General features: G+C 33.4%; 1 long non-coding RNA gene across 3 annotated transcripts in view; it reads left to right on the top strand.

Moving 5' to 3' along the window:
• Positions 1 to 2,784: 2,784 nt before the first annotated feature.
• The window catches only part of LOC110346279 (uncharacterized), a 56,303-nt gene continuing 41,177 nt past the window's right edge, over positions 2,785 to 17,910 (top strand). For all 3 annotated transcript variants that reach the window (XR_015441325.1, XR_015441326.1, XR_015441327.1), the window contains exons 1-2: positions 2,785 to 3,042; positions 8,746 to 8,882. This is a non-coding gene — a long non-coding RNA (uncharacterized LOC110346279). The remainder of the gene's footprint in view (positions 3,043 to 8,745; positions 8,883 to 17,910) is intronic.

The following is a 17,910-nucleotide window of genomic DNA, read 5'->3' on the forward strand; positions in this document are numbered from 1 at the left end:
AATCCAGAACCTCAAGCTCCTAGAAAAAGAAAAGCATAACAAACTCAAACCTCATACAAGAGAGGAAATTATAAAGATCAGAGCAGAAATCAATGCAATGGAGACTAAGAGAATGATACAAAAAAAAATCAATGAATCAAAGAGTAGGTTTTTTGAAATAATAAAGAAAATCGGTAAACCCTTAGCCAACCTTATCAAAAAAAGGAAAGAAAAGGCTTAAATCCATTCAATTAAGAATAAAAAAAGTGAAGTCACAACAGGCCCAGCAGAATTCCAGAGCATCATCAATATGTACTTTGAGAACCTGTACTCTAATAAAATGGAAAACACGGAAGAAATGGACAGATTCCTAGATACATATGAATTGCCAAAGTTAAATGAAGAAGTTATAGAAATTCTAAACACCCCAATTACAATGAGTGAAATTGAAAATGCAATTAAATATTTGCCTACAAAGAAAAGCCCAGGTCCTGATGAATTAACTGCTGAATTCTACAGGACATTTAAACAAGAAGTATCACCATTACTCTTTAATCTCATCAAGGAAATTGAAAAGGAAGCAAGTCTTCCAAATTCATTCCCAGATAAAAGCATTACTTTGATTCCAAAACCAGAGAAAGACCCAACCCAAAAAGAGAACCACAGGCCAATCTCCCCAATGAACATAAATTCAAAACTCCTCAACAAAATACTGGCAAACAGAATACAGGGTGTCCTGAAGAAGATCATACACCCTGACCAAGTCAGATTTATCCCAGGGACCCAAGGATGGTTCAATATCCATAAATCAATAAATGTAATACACTATATTAACAGAGTCAAGGACAAAAACCATATGATCATCTCAATAGATGTAGAAAAGACATTCGACAAAATCCAATACCCATTCATGATAAAAACCCTACAGAAAATTGGAATAGAAGGTCTTTATCTCAACTTGATTAAGGCTATCTATGAAAAACGAATAGCCAACATCATACTAAATTGTCAAAAACTGAAAACCTTCATGCTAAAATCAGGAACAAGACTAGGATCCCCACTATCACCACTCCTGTTCAATATAGTTCTGGAAACATTAGGCACAGCAATTAGAAAAGAGAAAGAAATAAAAGGAATAAAGATAGGAAAGGAAGAAATTTAACTGTCATTATTTGTTGATGTTATGAAACTTTACACAGAAGACCCAATATACAATATATACTTTCAATTGATCCCAATCTACCTTGAGTTGTGTAATGTAAGAATCTCACACAAATAATGTAAGAATATGAAATAATATAATTTCATTTTTCCCCTCTTTTATGATATTACTATTATTGTTCTACATATATTTTAAACTCCAAAACATATTTCAATCATTTTCACCTTATATAGTTCAATATATTTTAAGAAGAATTAAACAATTAGGAAAGTCATTATATATATCCATGTTGTTAGCATTTTTGGTACTCTTTATTCATTTGGTAAATTTTTGTTTTCATCTGATATGATTTTCCTTCTGACTAAAGAATTTCTGTACCATTTCTTGCTGTGTATATCTTCAGCAATGAATTTTTTTAGTTTTGTACATCTGAAACACTCTTTAATTTGCCTTTATTTGTGACAGATATTTCAGTAGGTGAAGAATATTGTTATGACATATTCTGTTCTCTCAGTATTTTAAAAATGCTATTCTATCTTGTTTGTGTTGTTTTCTACAAGAAATATGCCATAATCTTTAACTTTGTTTTTCTCTGTGTTTTTTTATTTTTCCTCTTGTGCTGCTTTTCTCTTTAGTTTCTCATTGCTTTTAAGCAATTTGATTATGATGTACCTTCATGCAATTTCCTCTTTGTTTTATTTGCTGAAATTTGTCAAGCTTCTTAGGTCAGTGGACTTAGAGTTTTTATCAATTTTGGAAAAAGTTAAATCATTTTCTCTTTATATATTTTGTTCTCTCAACTTTCTCTTTACTCTGAACATTTCCTTTTTTTATCTTATAGATCTGACTGCTTGACATTTCATGGATATTGTTATTATTTTCATGTTCTTAGTCTCTCTCTCTCTCTCTCTCTCTCTCTCCATTTGATTAGTTTCTATTTTCCAACTTATTCCTTGGAAATATCTACTTGCTTCTAATTACGCAGAGCATATTTCCCATCTCAAATATTTGCTCTGGATGACTGACTTGGTGATTTTAATATCTTCTATTTCTGTGCTTAACAAGATCAAACTTCCTCAACCTTCTTGAGCATTTACAATACAGTGAAAAGAACTCTCCTGATGTTCTTATGTACTAATTCTATCATCTATATAGTTTTTGGTTCAGCTCCAATGAGTTAATTTTTTTCATCAATATAGTTTATATTTTCTGGCTTTCTTACAGTTCTGGTGATTTTATATTAGGTGCCAGATATCCAGGTATCTTTTTTGTTTTTCTTTACTTTTTTTGTTGCTAAATAGTTCATATTCCTGTAAGAATTCTTGAAATTTGGGAAAGTCTTAAATTACCTTACTTTAATTTTATCAGGCTTATTTTTAAGCTTTGTTAGGCTGACAAGCACTACATTTAGACTAGGGTCAATTTTTTCCCACTACAAAGGCAAGATTTTTGTTGTTCTGCCATTATTTCCCCACTCCTGCTGTTCGTAAGAGGTCGTATTTCTAAACTTGTGTGAACTTCAGAAACGTTTTCCTCTCCTTTTGCTTGGCTTTGTTCCTGGCCCTTTAGTAGTTTATTTACTACTAAGCAGTATCCAGTGAATCATTATCAGTTTTCAGAGTTCCCAATTCCGTGTAGCTCTCTCTTCACTGTGACCCCCTTCTTACTCCATCTGCCTGGGCTCCCTGGGTCCCCATCATCATTTCCTCAGTTCGTGAGGCTGCCTCTGTCTTTCCTGTACCACATTTTTGCAGTCTGCCATAACTCATGAAATCATCCAGGACAACCCTTCAGGGCTTCCTGCATTTCTCATCTTTCGAGAATCACTCTATTTCTTCATGCCCAATGTTCGACTGCCCTTTCTGATTTAAGTTGTTGTTTTAATTGTTTCAAGAAAGAAGGTAAGTCTGGTTCTGATTAATCCATCTTGATTGAACTGACTGCTTTCTCATTACTTATATATCTCATGTAAATTTAAAGAACTTACATTGAGATGAAGAATTGCTTTATTGATCAGGATTCTAGAAGAAAAAACGATGAATACTGTTTTATTACTGAGATTTATGAAAATGTCTCTCTATAAAAGCTTTAGAGGAACTGAAATAAAAAGTTACCTCATTTTCAGTCTTGTCACTGGAAAATGTAAAAGGTCATTCCAGGAAAGATATGATGCTGAAATTTCCTAGCACTGCTATGGAAATTTAAGGATTGGAAATTTAAGGATTGAAAATGATCAGGACAGGCATGTAGAGCATCCAGATGAAGACAAGATTTAATATTTTCATTTATTTTGATTAATGTTCTCATCAACTAAAATAGCTAATTCTCTTTTGTCATATATAGAATCATATATCCAGAAGTATAAGTACAAAAAAAATCAGGAGTACCTGCACTCTAAAATTTTTAAATTATAAGATTTTTTTGAAAAAAAGCTTTTTCAGCCCACCTTTCTTTCTTTCTTTCTTTCTTTCTTTCTTTCTTTCTTTCTTTCTTTATTTCTTTCTCTCTCTCTTTCTCTCTCTCTCCCCATCTCTCTCTCCCTCTCTCTCACCTGTATCTCTCCTTGCAACAATAGAAACCAAGCCTAGAGCCTATTGCATGCTAAGCAATTACTCTACAACTGAGGTATAAATGTTTTCTTTTAAGCAACAAAACTACTATTTTAAAAAGGTAGAAGAGCTATTATTACATTAAAATTTTTTATGCTATGGATTTTAAAAAATAATTAGAAAGGTCCTTTGTCAATACTGAAAAGCTGTATTTGCTTTTTAATACACACTGAGAATTCATATTTTTCAGTTAATATGGTCATTAAACATAATTGTGTCAACTTGGTTTGTTTGGGAGGAGCATAGAGAATTAATAAAACACAGTTCTGGGTGTGTCAGGGTGGGTCAAGGAAGCAGGACTTTGGGTACCATCTATGGTTTCTGCCTCCAACTTCCCTTGGGAAATGTTCCCCTGCTCTCCTTCCTAGCTGCCAAGAACTAACTATCTCTGCTCCACTAGACATTTCTGCCATGATGTTTCTGCCTAGAAGACAGCGATCATGGACTGAAGCATCTGAAGCTATGAACCAGATAAACCATTTTCTACTTTAACTTGTGGGTATTGACCATTTGGTCTCAGCAAGCGGAAGCTGACTAATGCATAGTTTCATCAAGTATCGGATAATTTGAAAATTCACTAAAAACAGCTTGCATCTAATATACTGGGAAATTAGGACACTGTATCTTTTCCTTCTTATCCAGATGTCTCTAAAAATACTCAGAATTAATTAATCCGTTGAATTTTCTAGCTAAATCATCTGTATACCATTTGAACCTGATGAAAAATGAAACCATTGTTGTATACTTCCTTCAAGGCTAATTTCCTCTCCATAACTTTCATTTATTTCTTTTCAACAAAGAGTCACAGTTGTTCATACTTTCCTAAAGGCTAATTTTATCTTCTTTACATAGTCAAGCATCTCTTGTAATTGCTTTGGCAGAAAAAGATTTTTTTTCTTGGTTCCCTTAATAAAGAATCTTGTGGGAAAACTTCCCATAAAATGTATCTTATTATATTATACCTAAGATAGAAGCTCATCCCAAGTATTTTGAAAATTCATAATATTGCAGGGAAGTAGGGGAAAGAAACCCACATAGTTTTACCACCCAAGGATAAAACTTATTAACATTTAAAATATTTGCTTCTAGTATAAGTTCAATTTAATTTTTGACTGCAATTATGTGTATGATTTGTTTATATCCTTATACATGTGGTTGCTCACCAGATGGAGAAACTCCACAATTATCTGTTTCCTCCAGTGTCGAATTTACCAGTTGGCAACTTCATCATAGCTCTTCTGAGCTTTATAACCCTGTTCCAAAATACAGCTTGATATCTCCACAACTGCATTACTTTACTTTGCTCATTTTAATCACCCACATTGCCTCTTAGTTAATCAAAAATAGAACTGATTCGAAACTACCAAGTGGACTCATCCTATATGTAAACTATGGGTTTTGCTATACTTGAAGAATAAAGATACTGTAAGGAAATTAATGAAGAGGTTTAAGTGATGGTGCCTGGTATAGAATAAAATTCACTGGTATAAGATAAAATACTGTTGAAGCACTCATGCACCCCTTTCTTCTGGCAATAGCTCTAGGTCTGGAAATTGATAGATAAATTCCCTGCAGTCACAAGCTGCAGAAGAACAGAGAGAACTGAAAGAAGAGGTTGGAAGAAAGTTTTTAAGTTCCACCCTAGCCTCCACTGCAAGGTGAAATGTTAAAAAGGTTGCTTTTGCACAACAGAAATCTTCAGTCAGGGTGCAGGTACTGTTTTTGGACATGAAGATAATTGTGAGTGGATAAAGTAGTATCCTAGGACTCGTATTCCTCTCTTTTGTTCCTTTCCAAACCCTGAAAAAGAAGCATACTCCAAATAGTCTTGGTAATAATTTCATTCATTTGTTTTCATTCATTTTTGGTAATAATTTCAAGGTAAGATCCTGACTAGAAATTTGCCTGGCAGATGATAAGAGTATTCTTGAGAGTTTCTAAGAAGCACAACACTTTTCACTCAGGGGGCTCATTCCTTTTGTTTGCCTTAAAATTATCAGTACAGGGACAGAATTTAATCTGGCTTTCAGCCTTTATCTAGCTCCACATTACTGATAAAGAAACTGAAACATAAGAAAATATGAGTTCAAGGGCCCAAATGTCTACAGACATACCTGAGGAATGTGACTACTACAATGAAAGTCGATACCATCTTCCACCGGAATCGTAACTGACATAAAAGCTAATAAAAGAAGAATCATTATAGTTTATCTAAAAATGTAATGAAGAGCAATTTAGTTCGATAGAAACAGGAGATACATAGTTGTAGAATTAATTACTGTGATGACATTGAGACATTGAGAAACCCTCAGGAAAGTATTAGGAAAGGATAGTCAGTGTTATTTTTATAGACTAAGAGATATGGAGAAGAAAATGAAGATGTCCAAATTTGAGTTCCATAGGAAGAGAAAGCAAACAAAATTGCAGCCAGAAATAAATATGTTTAGCAACATATTTGTGCTATGTATGTGTACCAACTCCCAAGGATGAATGTAATTATTATGTACTACATGTGTGTACTAATAAAATTTGAAAATAAATAAATAAAATAAAAATAAGAAAAACAGAGAGGCACTTATAATAGTCAATGCAGCCTAGTTGAAAACATTGAAGACAGGAATAAAATTCTAAAAGCTTCTAGGAAAAATGGTATATTAGCTACAAAAAACAATAAATTAATAATATATTTGTTGCTATAAGAAAATATTAAACTAAGAATTTTAGACCCAGAATTTTATATTGAGGATTAATTTTTATTTAAAAGTTAAATCAATAATTTATTTGAAAATAATATATTTATAGGGCATATTGCCATATGCTGACCTATGTAACATTGTAGGAAACAGGAATAAAATCTAGAATATAATAAATTTTTAATAAAATACTCAAAAGTTTTGCTTTGAAAACAGTCTTGAAAAAAATTAGAATAGAAGAGAAAAACACATAATTACACTGAAACTTTTATCTTCTACCTGCCTCTTGGACTTCAGATCAAATTGCTAATATCTTTGTGACAACTTCACTTTCATGTTTAAACTTAATTTTTAATTTACTTTCACAAAACTCCTTCAAAAAATAAAATGTATATCAAGCACATTTGAGTGGTGGAGTAATGGAAGTAAGAAATAGAAAAATGATGATACTGAACAAACTAACAAGTAAATCAGACTACAGTGTCTTCATTGAACCAGTAATGATTATGTGATAAGAACAATGCTTTACATTAAACTAAACCCTCACATATGAGAACAACAGCCACCAAGTCATAAAAGAAGACAAAAAGCAAGGGCATTAGGGCCATATTATAAGTTAATAACTGGAGAGAAGAGTCCAGTTAGGAGGATGATACCTAGAGAGGTAAGTACTTACTACTTACCTTACTTACAAACTTTTGAATATAGAGGGAAATGACCCAGTAGAGAAGGAAAGCAGAAAATATTAGTTAAGGAAAGAACACATTTGGAAATAATTTTCTCCAGAAATTTGGAAATGCTGAAATCAATGGTGTTGAGGTTCAGGAAACAGCACATATGTTCTTCACTGTAAGGTTACATTGTCCTAAAGGAGAAACCTCAAGGTATCTCTCTGGCCTTTCCCTAACCAATGTCCTCACTATGTGTGCCTTTCAGTTTTTCTGAAATGCCAGGGGTCATTTATTATGCAGCATCTTTGCACACCCTGCTCTTTCTGAATAGAACACTTTTCCCATGGTCTTGGCCTCCTTCAGTTATTATGAATCAACCAGAATTTATCTCTTCAAAGAGGATCTTTAATGAAAGTTTCTAGTACAATTGTCTTACATGTTTTATATGTTCTTTAGCCTATTACTCTGGTTTTCAATCTGTATATATGATAATATTATAAAGTCTTATAAGATACACAAATAGATCTGATGCTGCATAAAAAGGGGTGGGGGGATAAAGAAGGGAATTGAAATGTGTTATTATATGTACCAATCCCCTATAGTGAATCTAATCATTATGTACAGTAAACATGTAGTAATAAAAGTCAACTTTCCAATACCATTTCAGCATCATTCCTGGAAACCAAGAATGATCTATGGTTTGTTTTGGAAAGAGTTGGCCAGGTGGCCAGGCATGGGATAGAATGTGCACAATGTGTAAATTTAAAATGTCATTGTGCTCTGTGGGATTGCTTTGAGTTTGAGACCTAAGAAATGATTATACACTGTGATCTTTATTTCTTAATTTAACTACAAGTGGACAGCATGATATTTTTGATGCATCTTTGTCCCTCAGGCCCACTAAAGTCTCTACTGCAAGCCTAACAATCTTTATCTATAATACCTTATGCCTGGTTAAATCCTACTCATAATCTTTGTGGAGCTTCCAAAGGCTTATACTTAACATAAGATTGAATGGAGAGCACTGACAATTCTCATTTATAATACAAATCAATAAGACTACCTGTGTAACATTCTTTTTCTGTCCTTCACTCTTACAGCCTTAACTAATTCTATTTTGACTTTAAATTCTTTTCTCCTTAATTTCATGGCTAAAAATATGGCTTATTCATTTCAGTTTCTATCCTTTAGTGTTTGTTCTCCAGTTTCTATTCTTATCTTTTTCTTGGTTTCTTATCCTGTGAAATTGTAATAAACATAATCATTGCCTTCATGGTGAGAACATTGTTAACAGATGGTAGGTTTTCAAAATGTGAATCACTTAAAGTAGGAGACATGGAAAAAGGTAATCAAAATTGGATTCTGCTTAAGACTGAAAAAGAAAGGCCATTTTTACCCTCATGAAATAAATTAACTAAATTAAAGTCTGATACAATACACAAAGTTACTATCTGCCAGGAGCATTTAGGAAAGCATGTAGAAAGGTATGGGAATTCACTTGTCTCTTAATTAGTTAATGGATTTTGAACATTAGTCATTCGGTTTCTATATTTTAATTAATTTAAGTTATTCATATAATGGAATTTCTGAGCATAACAAATTCCTAATAAGCATTTCATCATTTATTCCAGAAGGATTTCAAGTTAATGAGTTCAAGTAATTCAGCTCTGCTTCAGGAAGGAGCTGGTGGGACATGAAAACCAAGTGTGACACTGAAATGGGAGAGCTAAGCAGGAAGTTCTACAGAAAGGAGAGGGACCATCGAGGGGTGAGTCCTCTGGCTACTCCCAGCTAACAGGCAAAATACTGAAAAGAAAGTGACCAGAGTTGTTCAACATTTAGTTTATATAAAACCCATTTTTATCTTTGAGTAATTTTTGAATATTTGTCTTTTAATTATTTTGTTGTAGTTTTACAACTGTGTGTATTTTTTAAACTAATTGTAAGATGCTTGGACTGAGAAATTATTTTCTTTTACTATTGCATTAGTTTCTTATTGTAAGAGTATTGCAATGTCATGCTGTAATTGGTAGTTGGAGTTACCTCTAGCAATGGAATTAAGAATGATGAGGGCAGGGATTTAGCTCAGTGGTGCTGCCACCTGAGATTGATCCCCAGTACCAAAAAAAAAAGAAAAAAGAAAAAAGAAAAAAATGATGAGGCACGAGGCACTTCCCCTTATTCTATGTCCCCTGAGCATTCTTTTTCTTTTTCTTTCTTTCTTTTTTTTTTTTTTTTTGAACTGGGGATTGAACTCTGGATCTTGCACTTGCGAGCAGACTCCGGAACCACAGAGCTAAATCCCCAGCTCCTTCCCTGAGTATTCTTATCTTTGAATTTTTAGCTAATTTCAGACATAGATTATGCTAGGGTACAGAGAATTTCTGTATGTCCTTCATTCAGATTCTTCTAATATTAACATGTTATATGACAATATTAAAGTGTAAAAATCTAAAAGAACATTAGTATAACACTTTGGATAAAGTATAGATCCTATTCAGATTTCATCATCCTTTTTGGTCAAGAATCCCACTTTGCATTTAATTATCAAGTCTCTCTAACCCCCAGCCCCCAATCTCCTGTTTTTCATTATTATAAGTGATCTTGAATTTGAAAAATACAGGTTATTTATTGCACTTCAATTTGGATTTGTCTTATACAGTCTCATGATTAGGTGGAAGTTATACATAAATGGAAAGAATGCAATGCACACAGATGTAATGATTCATTCTAAAAATACATCCTACCAAAGAAAACATGATGTTAATACCTCTTTTCTTCAGTTTTTATTTTTTTAGTATAGGTTTACAATACATAATAATCTCATTCCTCCTGGGGAGTTGGTACATGTGCATAATACATCTCAATTCATTTTGTATCCCTTCTCCTTCCCCTCCCTCCATTTGTTGATCCCCTTCCCACTTGCAAAATTCAATGTCCCTATTTTCTTTCATCTAGCTTTTATTTTGTTTCTTATTTATATTTTGGGTTTCTCATATAAGAGAAACCATGCAATATTTAACTTGTGCGTGATTCATTTAACTTAACATTGTGATCTGAAGGTAAAACCATTTTTCTACAGATGACTCAAGCTTATCCTACTTTATGGCACAATAAAACTCCACTGTACATAAATAACACATTATCTTTATCCATTTGTATGTTGATGGGCATATAGGTACCTTCCAAAATTTAACTATCAGGAATTGGTGGGTTTTTTTCTTTTTTGGGTACCAGGGATTGAACACACGACCTTGCACTGACAAGGCAGGTGCAGTGCCACTGGGCTATAACTTACAAATTATGCTGCTATCAACATGGAAGTACATGAATCACTGTAGCATGTTGTCTTTAAATCTTTCAGGAAGATGCCTAAAAGGTGAACATCTGGGTCAAATGGAATTTCTAGTATAAGTTTTTTGAGGATTTTTCCACACTTATTTCCATAGTGTTTGTAATACTTTACATTCCAACCATCACTGTAAAAAGGCTCTTTTTTTAAGCCCCTGAATTTGACTGTGGTCATTCTTCCTGGAGCAAGATGAAAACTGAGTGTTGTTTTAATTTGTTTATCTCTAAGGACCAGAGATGTTGAAAAATTTTAACTTTTATCTCTTCAGAGGTGAAGGTGGGAAACTCCAAGTTCTTCCACTAGAAAGTCACTAAATTTCCCTTGGAAATTGCTGTATTATTTTGGGGTAGTAACTTTGAAACTTTTCACCTTAAATTTTACCCTCTAATTTTAGCTTTCATTTGATTCTTACTTGTAACAATTACTACTGCACTATTTTGATGACTTTCTATCTTCTTCCCACATATATTAATTAGAATCATTCAATAAGAAAAATTCCCCCTTTTCTCTTATAATGTATTTATATCATAGAAAATAAAATATACTTATGTAATTATTTGGGTCAAAATATGCTATTGTTATTCTTTGCTAAAATAGTGTCTATTTCAATGGGTCTGTTACCAATTTCTGACCCCAAACTGGATCATTTTTTGTTTCAGAAATAAATGGAACCAATGTAAAGACTGAGCCCTGATTGAACAATAAAGGAGACTTTTATTCTTGACCAAGAATAGGAGAAGCAGGAGTTTAAAAATCTACTTCTCCAGTAGTTGTAGGTCAGAAGAGTATAGATACAGGACAAAAGAAACAAGGAGAAAGCATAAGCTAATAAAAAGAAAAGGTATAGTCATTTTTTTTCTTCTGGGAATTTGGACACCACCACTTTCTGTTCCTTTTATGGTTCTTTCTGGTTATTTTTATGGCAGTTGTCAACCATCATGGCAGTGGGGAGTACGTCATTCTACATGCGTAGAGATTATAATAAAGGGTGAGCTTGTCTGGTGGTCACTCTGGCAGCTATCTTGGATCCAGGCAATTTTGGCTAGCCCATTTGAAGAGGAATTTGGCTAATAAACAGCCTGTCCTCAAAGACAAGTAAAATTAAAATGGGGTAGAAATTCAGCTATGTCCAACAGGCAGTATAAGATTGGGATAGAGTAGACAGTTGTCTACCTCTTTAACAACTTTATTTTTTCTTTTTCACATTTTTTGGGCCTTCTTATTTTTTAGCACTACTAGCATATTCTAGATTCTTCTCATATTTTTTTTTTCTTCTCCAAGCCTTGGAATAAACTACATCTCCAACAGTCCTTAATTATTTTTATCATGTAATAGTTTTTACAAATCAAGATCTGGGTACTGTGGTGATCATTGCTTCTGGGATGTTACTACTTCAAAGCTCTTTCTGTAGTCAAGGCTAGGAAATACGTGCACATATAGCCATTCACATGCATAGACAGATACAGAGATAGACAGATGGATAGATAGATAATAGGTAGATACATAAACATCATAAGAATTTTCTCTTGTAATTATTCAAGAATTCTTCCTAATTTTCTTTAATCTATCTGCCATTGATAATTGCTTCTTTTGTTTAGCATTGTACCAGTTCATAAATATTTGCAGTACTTCTCTCTTATAAAAGACACAACTTGATGTCCATAAGGTCTTGTTAACCTACGTGTGGACCTGGATCAGCAGCAACAGCAGCAGTGAATGTGTTAGAAATACAGAATCTCACATTTCACCCTCTAGCAACTGATTTAATATTTGAATTTTAATAAATTTATTCCAGTGATTAGAATGTACATTAGAATATGGGAATTCTAATTTTAAAGAGAAGTTATTTACTCATTTATTATCTTCAACCTTTTTCTTCCACAGAGTAGGCCCATTCAGAGCAAGTTTTGAATGACATACAATGAGTTGACCAATCTCATTTAAATTTCTATGAATGTTGATTTCAGTTTTTTTAAAAAAGACAAGCTCTAAAACAAAGGCCAGTTTAAAGGAGTGTTTAATGGGGTAGTACAAATGTAAATATACTTTTCTAAATACTCTGTGCAAGGCAAACAAAGAACATATCCACAACATGAGGCCCATGAATGTTCAAAGTATCCGTTACAACTCACCCTAACACAGGTGAAAGGCAAGCTTTAATGTTCTATGATTGACATTTGTACTACACAGCTGTCTGCCAGGCCAAATATACTTTTATGTGCCTTAATGTATTAATCAGCTTCCCTGTTGCTGAGACCCAATACTTGACATTCTCTACTTAAATTAGAAGTTTGTTTGGCTCATGGTTTCAGAGAGGCCAGTCCATGGTTAGAAGGCTTCCAGGAAGGAACATCACTGCAGAATGGTATGGCAGAGCAAAGCTGCTTAACTCACGGTGATGAGACCAAAGACAGAGAGGAAGGGGCAAGGGACCAGATACAGTACTCAAGGCCTTGCCACCGTGAGCCATCCAGACGCACTCAAATTATGTTCCACCAAGACCCTGGGGGGATTCTAAAGTTGACCAAATTGACACTCCATGCTAACCACCACACTTGACATGTTACTCTACTAGAATAATATGAGATCACAATAACCTTTAATTAGTAATTATAATCATAATAGTTACTAAAATGTATTAGAAATGTACTAAACATTAAATGTATTCTTTTTTTTAACTCATACAGCTTTATTATGATATAGTACTACTACCTTTATTTTACAGTGAAAGGAGATTGATAGAAGTGAAGTAACTTGTTGAAAGCCTTTAGGCTAGCTCAGCTTTGCCTGATTATAAAGACTCAACTCAACTACTCCAACATGCAGTTGAGAGCTAAGAATACACTTGTAGCTATTCATGCTCATTCTGAAGAAGAAGCATGAAGTCTGTCATGCAACAAGCCTCTTACCAATTCTAACTTTAATCCTTGTCAGCAGTGTATGCCTTGACATATTATTTAGTCAAAATTTTTAAACTAGGGCAACAGATATACCTGCCTGTAGAGAATAATCACTTAAATTATAATATATGCTGAATTAGTAAAGGCTATTATTATTTCTTCCTATTATTATCAATATCATGCTAGGTAGTTATATCTCAAAGCCAAAGTGAAGGACCTTAAAGTAAAATATATATACATGTATATAATTATACATATATATGTATACATATATAATTATACATATACATATATATTTATACATATATATATATATATATATATATATATGAGTTCCAACATGATAAGAGATAAACAAAATCTATCCAATGGAATACCTTCATGGATATTCCCTGGGAATTATTCATTTACCTGCAATAACATAAGAAAACAAGAGAATACATTAATAAGTAAATTTAGTTGTCCTTAAAAATACAAAAGCATTTCGATATAATTCTTAGCCTCAATCCCCACCCAACCTTAATCTTTATTATAATTGTTCATAGATCCAAATTTTATAGGAGGACTCATTTAATAAAAAGTACTATAATCCATATTTACATTTATTTGGTACTCTAACAAAAGTAAACAACTAACTCTTTGATGAGTTAATATATTTCACTTTTTGTTCTAAAGTATAAGTTTGGAAAGGCCAGAGCTATTCCCCGCTGAGTTAGATAGAGGACTATTTAATTGGTGACTGTTTTGAACCTTGACTTGTTTAATATATTATTCATTAAAAACTTCTGAAGTCAAAGAATGTGTTATGCAGGACTCAGCAAGTGTGCGAGATTGTTTGGTTGTTTGAGTAGCTGGCCTTTAGACATGCTGCTCAGTTATTTATAATGTATTAAAAGAAAGAGGAGCATAAATTATATGATATGGTAAAACTAATTGCCAGCCAAATCAGCAAGCTCAAATGAAGAGGAGTATTTTGTTCTAGGATCCATATCTTTACCAACAGTATACCAAACCACAAATGGAACAGTGGGGGCAGAAGACAAGAAAACACAGTGGTGCAAAAAAACTATACAGCAAAGAAAAAAAACAACTTTAATGTGATCTTATTCTTTTCTCAACAAAAAATATAGTTTTGAATGTGAACAGGCCCAACTCTCCAGTGAGAGTTGTGTGAGCACGGTGCCTGACCTCTTCACCAATCAGCCCTGATCAAACTTCTCAGATCCCTAGCTATAAAATGGGGCTTCTTGACACCTACTTTAATATGTTTAACTGTTCAAACGATGCTTTTTCAAAGAAGCGTCCCTGACTTCCTTGGTAAAAATAGTACCTGAATCTTACTTTCTACTCTACTTTCGTTTTCTTCATTACCCTGTGCTCATCATTACCTGATACTATATTTAATAAGCAACATTTGTTGTGTTATTTTCTCTCCCATAAGATGAAATTCAAATGACAGCAGGGATTTTTTTCCCTTTCTACTGTAACCCCAGCATGTATAAATGAATCTGGCATATATAAACTCAATATATGTTGACCATGTCATTGTTACTAAAGATAAACAGATTTATTTCTAAATACAAATGAAATATTTTCTCTTTCATTGAAAATTTCCATTTAGCTTAAAACTGAACTTTTAAACTGATAAAGAATGAGAACAAAGCTATCCATTTTTAGCAACTGTCTTCTACTTACTTTCATTGTATTTTCATTTTAGCAGTAAACACATGTAAAGGGAATATATTGAACTGATATAAATAAACTACCAAAGGCAGCCACCCCTAGGCCATATGCTGAGTTTTATTTGCTTATAAATAACAAAAAATTATAACACTTTACATAAGAATAAAGACCAAAAGTGTAAGCTCATCACTGCAAGGAACGACCTTCCGAATTTCAATAATAGCTATCACTTACAAGGTGTCCACTAGAATCACCACACCATGTCAAATTTTTTACATAATTATCTTATTCCATCTCCCATGAGCACTAGAAGGTGTAGAGAGTTATTGTATGCCTATTATGAATGAGTAAACTGTTGTATTTTGAACTTAAATGATCTTCCCAAGGTCACCAGATAGTGACAGATGTGGGATGCAAATCTGGCTGCCCTGTTCTCTTTTCCCCCATGTTGAACTGAATCCCAGATGCTCATGAATAGTGCATGTCCAGCTTTCAGGGAAAGTAGCTCCAGGGATCTCATGTTATTTTTTACCCTGGCATCCATATAATTCACTTTAATAACTTATCAGTTCAAATTCTTAGGAAAAATAAATAATTGGCTTAGTTGTCAGCTTTTGGATGAATAAACTGTGGCTTGTGGTTCAGGGACATTAACTACAGGCATGACATTTGTACGTTAATTCTTATGCTACAAAGCTTTGCATAGATAAAAGATAAATGTTGTAAGCCAAACAGAAATCAAGAATTATTTAATGTATGAGGTTTCATATATTAGGGATGTGGTATATAGATTTGGAAAAAGGAGAAAAATGGATTCTGTTTAATTTGTGACAATCTTGTGTAATACATATTATTATTCATATTTTTCAGATAAGAAAACTGAGGACAGGTAGATTGATTAACTCTCAATATTAAGGTGCTAAATGTCAAAGTTAACTTTAACACATATGAACTGGTTCCAAAGTTTGTCCTTTATCTACTATAAGTTTTGCCTTTTGTTTGGCTCAAATTTGTATCAGAATAAATAAAAAAGAACATAAAACTGTAGGATTTATGAGAAAATTTTAATTTATTCTTGTGGCCAGTAGGATAAAAATGCAGGAGGCATATAAAGTTTTAAAGAATTTTTCTCTTATTTGTCAAAAAAATTCAAAATACTTTTAAAGTAGAAAATTACATACTTCTCAAACGGCACATTAGTGTGACTTAGGTCCAGTTGATAATTTGAAGGTATCACAAAAAGGATTGAGAGAGGTTAATGGCATGAAAAGAAAAACTTTAGATCAGTTAAATTTTGTGCTGTTTGACCAAGGAAGGATTCATGAATTGGGCAGCATGCAGAACCACTGGAGAGCTCAGCTACAAATGTGGGCAGGGAATATTTATAAACAGAAAGCAGAAGTGACAATACAAAACAGCTTGACTGCTTATAGCTCTGCCTTATTTAGGCATGGTTTTATTAGTTGGCGACCAATGATTGGCTGAAGCTCAACTGCAGTGATTGGTTATGACTCGCCTATTTGTTATACAAAGTACTCCTAATTTAGAAACTCATTTCCTTTAAGATAGGTTGCAGTTTGTTATGAAGAAACTCAAATTACAGAAGCAGCCTCACACCAAAGTTAAAGTGGGAAAATCTTAAGAGACTATAACACATACTGTTCATTTAATGTGTATTCCTGTCTGAGAGACTGGAATGATTTGAATTTGGTTATATCAATAAACTTACTGAATATTAATTTGATATAGGGATATCATCTATTTTTAAGAAACATTTTAATGAGAGCAGAATGAAATTAATCACTTTTCTCTTAAGAACTGAATCAATTAAAATAGACATTAGAAAAACATGGGGATAAAACTAGCAACTGTATTTCTAGAAGAACCTTATTTCATAAAATATCAAACCTCAGGTGGAAATTATCCTCCCTACTCCTCCATTTTACTTTTAATTGTTCATCCAGTCATGGATAGCTGCTGAACATGAGCCAACGCTGGACTCTCCTATACGTCATCTAAGCACACAAAAGAAAAGAAAGTCTTTTCACATGTTTTACAAGAAAAATCTTTTAAAAATCACTTACCCACTGATGATGATATTTTCTGTTTCCACCAATAATATGAGCAAGAGAAACACATTTAGAAGGGGAAAGATGGTTGGAGTACTGATTGTCAATGACTCTCCGTGAAAGGAAGTCACTATTCAATGTCCTATACAGAGACAGTTTAGTAATATTTCTGTGCATTTATCCTTTCTTTACTCTTCCATTCATCTATCTACAACTATGCATTAATGAATTGATATATCTATCTAGTTATCCAGCTATCTTATCGACTATCTTTCATCTAACAGCCTAAAAACAATGCATGGATGGATGTTTTTAAATATCACACCCATTCTTGTAATGTAGAACTATTAAAACTATATATCAAAAGTACTGTACTGGTCAGCTTTCTAGTTGCTGAAACAAAATACCTGATACCCCAAACTTAAAGGAAGAGAGGTTTACTTGGCTCACAGTTTTAGAGGTTTCAGTTCATGCTTGCCTAGTTCCCAGGCAGGAAACACTATGGAGAAAGGGTATGGTAGACCAAAGATGCTTGGTTCTTGGCAGCCAGTAATCAAAGCACAAGAGGAGAGTGCCAAAGGCATAGCCCCAGTGACCCACCTTCCTCCAACTGGGCCTCATCTCCTAACAGCACATTCATCTAAGAACATGAGTGGATTCATCCACTGGTAATCATGGCATCTCCATGATCCTGTCACCTTTCCAGGAGTCTCATAGTCCAGTCAAACTGACAAATAAGTTTAACTATCATAACTACTACCTATAAGTATGTATAAGGAGAAAAATATAAAA

The sequence above is a fragment of the Heterocephalus glaber genome, unplaced genomic scaffold, assembly GCF_053883595.1.
Source record: "Heterocephalus glaber isolate CG9 unplaced genomic scaffold, H.glaber_assembly_v1.0 deba00001509, whole genome shotgun sequence".
Lineage (NCBI taxonomy): Eukaryota > Metazoa > Chordata > Mammalia > Rodentia > Bathyergidae > Heterocephalus > Heterocephalus glaber.